Below are 6,157 nucleotides of genomic sequence, written 5' to 3'. Positions count from 1 at the left end.
CTTTTTTGTCACTAATAACAAATGTTTGATGACGTTTATATTCGTATTTGTTTTAGATTGACGTTATACGAATTTGAAATAATATAATAAAATAATCAAGGTAATAACAGAAAAATAAAAACAATCAAAGGTAATAACAAAAATATTCACCATTGATCATACAACTAATATTAAAACTATATAGAGATAAAAATTCCTTAAATTAAAAGAAACATAATTAAAGTAAATCTGTCCAACATAAAAGTCTAACTGAGAATTGAGATATACTAAATATTACTCCTAAACTAGAACTGAGAAGTGGAGGAATGCAATGACACTTCACTTGCAATTAGTCTTGATCCAATATTTACCTTCATATACATGTATAAAAGATAGATAAAAAATTAAGATTTAATTTAATACTTTATGGTATCATGGTATAAATAAAATATAATTGGTATAAACTACGACTTCTTGTTAAACGTAGAGTTTAATTTATTGTGATACAAAAAAATAAAAATGAGAAAAAAATAAATAGTGTTAAGTTTAGTGTACCCAAAGTTGATAATGTGGTGGAGCTTAATCTTCGCTGTATCATAAAAAAAGTATTCGAACTTAGATGCTAAAAGAATTATAATTGAATTTATCATTTAAAGATGTGGTACTTCTAACCTTGATGATGATGAGCCAATAAAATGACGCTGCATTTGGTTTATGTAACGACCCGATCGGTCATTTTGAGCATTTACACTTCGTTCGGTTGTTTGAGGGCATGAGTAGCTCCGTAAGATGTATTATGTCTTATGTGAATCGTCGGTTTTGGCTTTGAGGTTATTCAGAATTGATTTGGAGAAATGATTCTCAGTTAGAAGCTTTAAATTTGAAAGGTTTGACCAAGTTTTGTCTTTTTAGTATTTGACATCGGATTGGATTTTCTAATGCTTTTGTTAGCCCCGTTGGGTAATTTTGGACTTAGGAGCGCGTCCGGATTATGGTTTGGAGGTCCGTAGTAGAATTTGGCTTGAAATGGCGAAAGTTGGAATTTTGGAAAGTTTGACCGGGAGTGGACCTTTTGATATCGGAGTCGGATTCCAATTCCGGAAGTTGGAGCAGGTCCGTAATGTCAAATATTACTTGTGTGTAAAATTTGAGGTCAATCGGACGTGATACAATATGTTTCGGCATCGATTGTGGAAGTTCAAGTTTCAAAGTTCAATGATTTCGAATTGAGGTGTGATTCATCGTTTCGATGTTGTTATGTGTGTTTTGAGGACTCGAGTAGGTCCGTTTTATGTTATGGGAGTTGTTGGTATATTTGGACGGGGTCCCGAGTGGCTCGGGTGAGTTTCAGACGAGGTTCGGATCATTTTCATTCCATGTTGCATTGCTGAAGATTTTTTGGTTCTGGTATGACCGCGCCTGCGGAGTGTTGAGCACAGGTGCGGAACCGCAAAAGCGGCAGTGCCATCGTAGAAGAGAGAAAGAGAGTGGGGCGTGAGGATCACAGGTGCGGGTGCTTAGACGCACCTGCGCAACCGCAGATGCGGTTCAAGTGCGCGGAAGCGCGATCGCAGAAGCAGCTTAAGGACTGCAGGTGCAAGGTTTTGTTGAATGAGGTTGTTTCGCAGAAGCGAGAAATTACCGCAGAAGTAGTGGTCGCAAATGCGACAATTTGACCGCAAATGCGGAATAGCTGGCCAGAGTTATAAAAATCGAGGTTTTGGTTCTTTCTTCATATTTTAAGACGTGAGACTCTGATTGAGGCGATTTTTGAAGCAAATTTCATCACAAGGATTAAGTGTTCTCTACTCAGTTTTGATTATATTCCATGAATCTATCTTCGAATTTAGCAATTGGTTGATGAATTTTAAAGAGGAAATTGGGAGTTTTGGCCTAAAGTTTCATAGTATGAATTTTTGAGTTTTGAACACCGATTTGAAGTCGGATTTGAGTGAACCTAGTATGGTTGGGCTCGTAATTGAATGGGTTATCGGATTTTATAAATTTTGTCGAGTTTCGAGGCGTGGGCCCTGCTGTGATTTTTGACCGGATTTGGGATTTAATGTAGAATTCGATCTTTATCATTTGTAATTTCTCCCTTGGGCTTTATCTGATGTATCTGAGTTGCTTTTGGCTAGATTTGAGCCATTCAGAGGTCGCTACGCGCGTGATGGCATTTTTGGAGCATCGCTTGGCTTGCTCGGTGGTGGAATTGGCTTGTTCAAGATAAGTAACTCTTCTAAACTTAGTGCAGAGGATATGAAACCCCAAATTACGTGTTGTGTGATTGGTATTGAGGTGACGCACATGCTAGGTGACGGGCGTGTGGGCGTGCACCGTATGAATTGTGATTCCATTGTTTCCATGGCACAATATAGTGGCCCTATTTTCGTTGATTTCCATGGCACAATATAGTGGCCCTATTTTCGTTGATATATGTGTTTTCACCATGTAATAAAGTAACTGAGCTGTCAATCATGCTAGATATCATGTTTAGACTTTATGCTGATATTGTTAGGACCCATAGAGGTCGTTGCTTGCTGTCATCTCACTAATTTCATTGATATTTCATGCTCAGTCATATTCATGCATTCATATCATATCTCAGTCTCAGTTGTTACTTATTGATACATCATATCATTGTTCTGGGTCAGTTTTCATGACATTGTGAGCCCGTGGGTGAGACTGGAGAGATTGATGACTGAGTGAGGCCGAGAGCCTAATTATGAGTGACAATTATGGGATCGGGCTTGCACGTTGCATCGGTTATATTGATGATTATGATAGCGCTTGGGCTGCAGGAGCCCCTTCGAAGTCTGAAACACACCCCCAGTGAGCGCGGATGATATTATTGATGGATGGATTTCCCTAGACATGGATTTGTCCGAAGTACTTACTACCTGGAGATGGACTTCTCCATAGGGTTGGATTGCCCTTTTTCTTTGGTACTGGGTGACTTATAGTCAGTGTTGTATATGTTCTGGGATGGATTTCTCTGGGCCGTATGAGCCATATACAGTACCGAGTGGTTGAGCATGATGAGTGGGCAAGTGTGAATAGTGAGATTGAGTACTCTGAGAGTGTGAGTACATGATTCATCTCTGAGATACATGGCATTGGCATGCACACATGACATACATGCATAGAGACGCATTTTCCTTATGCTATACGGTATCACGTCATTCGTGAATTTTATACACATTGATATATGAGCATAGATATGTATTTCACACTTGCTATCTGGAAAGGAAATGAAACATCTTACTTATTTTGGAAAGGATTTTTGGAAAAATTTACAGTTTTCAAACTATCTCATACTTTTCGACAATTTCGGTAAATAATTTGGGTTTTCACTGTTATTCTTGAAAAGCAAAACTATTTTCGGGAAATTGTGATAAAGCTGAGCATTTTATTTCTGAATTGCTTCCTTATTTATATGCTCTACATTGTTATAAATAGTTGTTGGCTACTAGTGTTGGATCCGACCATGTTCCAGCTCGTCACTACTTTTAACCTAAGGTTAGGTTTATTATTTATTTAGTACATGGGACCGATTGTACTCATACTACACTTCCTGCATATTGCGTGCAGATTTCGGATGCCGATGTTGCTGTGTTCGATGAGAGCTGGATTGGAAGATGTACCTACATCCCTGTTGTAACTGCCTCTTGTTCATGGTAGCCTTAGATTTTAAAACTCTGTTTATGTACTTTTTAAACAGAAAGTGTATTTAGTTCATATCAGCTTTGTAAACTCTATTCTTAGGAGCTCATAATTTGTACTACCAGTCATTAGAAAATATATAAGATTCAGATAATTCCTTTGTTTAATTGTCTTATTAAAAAAGATAATTGAAATTGGATAGTTATTATTTGGCTTACCTAGCGGGTTGGGTTAAGTGCCATCACGACTAGTGAATTTTGGGTCGTAATAGACTGGTATCAGAGCTCTAGGTTCATAGGTTCTACAAGTCATGAGCAAGTGTCTAGTAGAGTCTTGCGGATCGGTATGATGACGTCCATACCTATCTTCGAGAGGCTACAAAACATTTAGGATATACTTCCCATCTTTCTTTCATTATCGTGCGACATTGATTCAGCTCGAGGCGTAATCCTCGAATTCCTTCCACGCATTCTTATGCGCACATGAGCGCTCGGTATTGGCTGTGCATCGGCGGCTGGTGATTTCCTGGATGAGGGCAAGATGTGATTTTTGTGTGTTGATGATGGACTAGTCTAGGGGACTTTAGGCTGGGTTTTGACTGTAGCTGGATCACTGAGGTGTTGACTGCGTGAGCACGTGCTTTTGGATTATATGTCCGGTAGTGTCCCTATTAGTGGAATTGGTGGCTGGATGGCTATGTGATGAGTATGATGTGGCTGCGAGATGCGTTCATATGATTTGAATATGACGAGAAGGGTTTGCTTGAGGTGTAGAAAGAACTATTTGGTGCTTGATTTCCATCTTGATTTGACGTAAAGTCTCGAGTTATGGGTGTGTTGAAGGATCCTTTTCATGTTGTTTAGTTGAGGAGTGGAGTAGATTTTCATATCGTGATATGAGTTCAGACTCAGGAAGATTAAGTGGTTGTGTAATAGTTATGACTGTGGAAGGGTACAGAAAGATATCAGTTTGAGGCTAAGCAGGTGGGTTATCTCTTGCTGGATGTCCTGAGGTTGTGTGATCCCTATGTTGTTTTGTTGAGAGTTCTCTTTTACCAGTAAATTATATGTAGTGCAATTTGAGTTTGGATCGCCTGTGGAAGTTGGCTTGACTGTTACGAAGACGAATGCGAAATTGCAAATGAATTGAGGTATTATGTGGTTTGTGTTACATGAGCTTAGGAAGGATTTAGTTGAATCCTATTGCGGTGTTATGCCAGTATGGGGGTGGCTATTGTAAGTTATCAGATGCTTTATTCCTTAGCCTTGAGCCAAGTGGGGGAGTATGCTATCGATGGGTTGATTGCGCGGTTATGTGTTGTATTATTTTCAGTTTGAGGTATACTGGTGAATCAGTTATGGCTTACAGAGGTTGAGATCGAGGGTGACTCGAGTAAAGGAAATTTTGGATAAGGGTTGTGTTATGCTTTATGGGTATATGAGAAACATTGGATGATTGAGTTGTTATTTGTAAAGGATGTAGCATGCATGGGGTAGGGATTCACTCGGTTTCTTAGAAGAGTGGATTACATCCTTACGTGTTGTTGTGCTAATGGGGCACATATCATCCGGTTCGTTTGATCAATTTAATTGAGATCTGAGTAGAGTGGAAGACTCTCAAGAATGGTTCTAATGGATGCAAGATTTAAATGTGGCAGTTGAGAATTTTGCGAATTTATGTATGGTTAAAATCAGAGGGTTACACTGGATGGTGTCGAGACTCGCAGTATTTCTACATCATTGTGGATTCTACATTTCAGTATTAGGAAGGTAAGATGAACAACTTGAAATTCACAAAAGGTCTCTTCAGAGTGGGTATCTCGATTGTAGTACTTTTGTGGTGCTTAAGAGAGCATTCAATGGCTTATGAGCCTTAGGGCGGTGTGGTTTTATGCTAGGGTCTCGTGTGGTGAGTCTTGGGTTGAGGATTGAAGTATTATGGCAAAGAGAGGTATCAATTTGAAGGTAATTCAGAAGGGACTCGGAGAATTAGGACAGTTTAGTAACGGGTTGGATCAGCATGGTAACAGATGCGATTGGCTCTTTTGGTGCTTATGATTTAGTGAGTTTCTACAGGTGTTTTGTGGAGATACTCTTGGGTTTTGACGGCCTGCATAGCCTGATTGAGTTAGAGGGGTTTAGTCATGACGGTTTGGTTTTGTGCAATGGGATTCAAAGAGTTCTTGATGGTTTCTACCACAGTTAGAGATGTATATTTCCTACTGGCGTGAAGAGCATGTGATGTATAATGATTTTCTCCTGGATGGGATCAAATGGAAAGTTCTTGGCTAATTAAGTATGTAGTTGCTTGTGACTCGGAGTGAATTACGAAGCTCTCATTTTTTTTTCGTATGATGGCATGGAATATGCAGTGTATTGTGTAGGATTGAGAATTGCATGTGTAAGGTCACAGTTCAATTTTGAAGGGAAGGTCATGAGTCCTTAGGCAGCATGGACAATTTCGGACGACTAGGTAAATGATATTACTATCTGATATGGCTTGAGGAGGGTATACA

The sequence above is a fragment of the Nicotiana tabacum genome, chromosome 19 (genome assembly GCF_000715075.1).
Source record: "Nicotiana tabacum cultivar K326 chromosome 19, ASM71507v2, whole genome shotgun sequence".
Lineage (NCBI taxonomy): Eukaryota > Viridiplantae > Streptophyta > Magnoliopsida > Solanales > Solanaceae > Nicotiana > Nicotiana tabacum.
Note: the sequence above shows the minus strand (reverse complement) of the source record.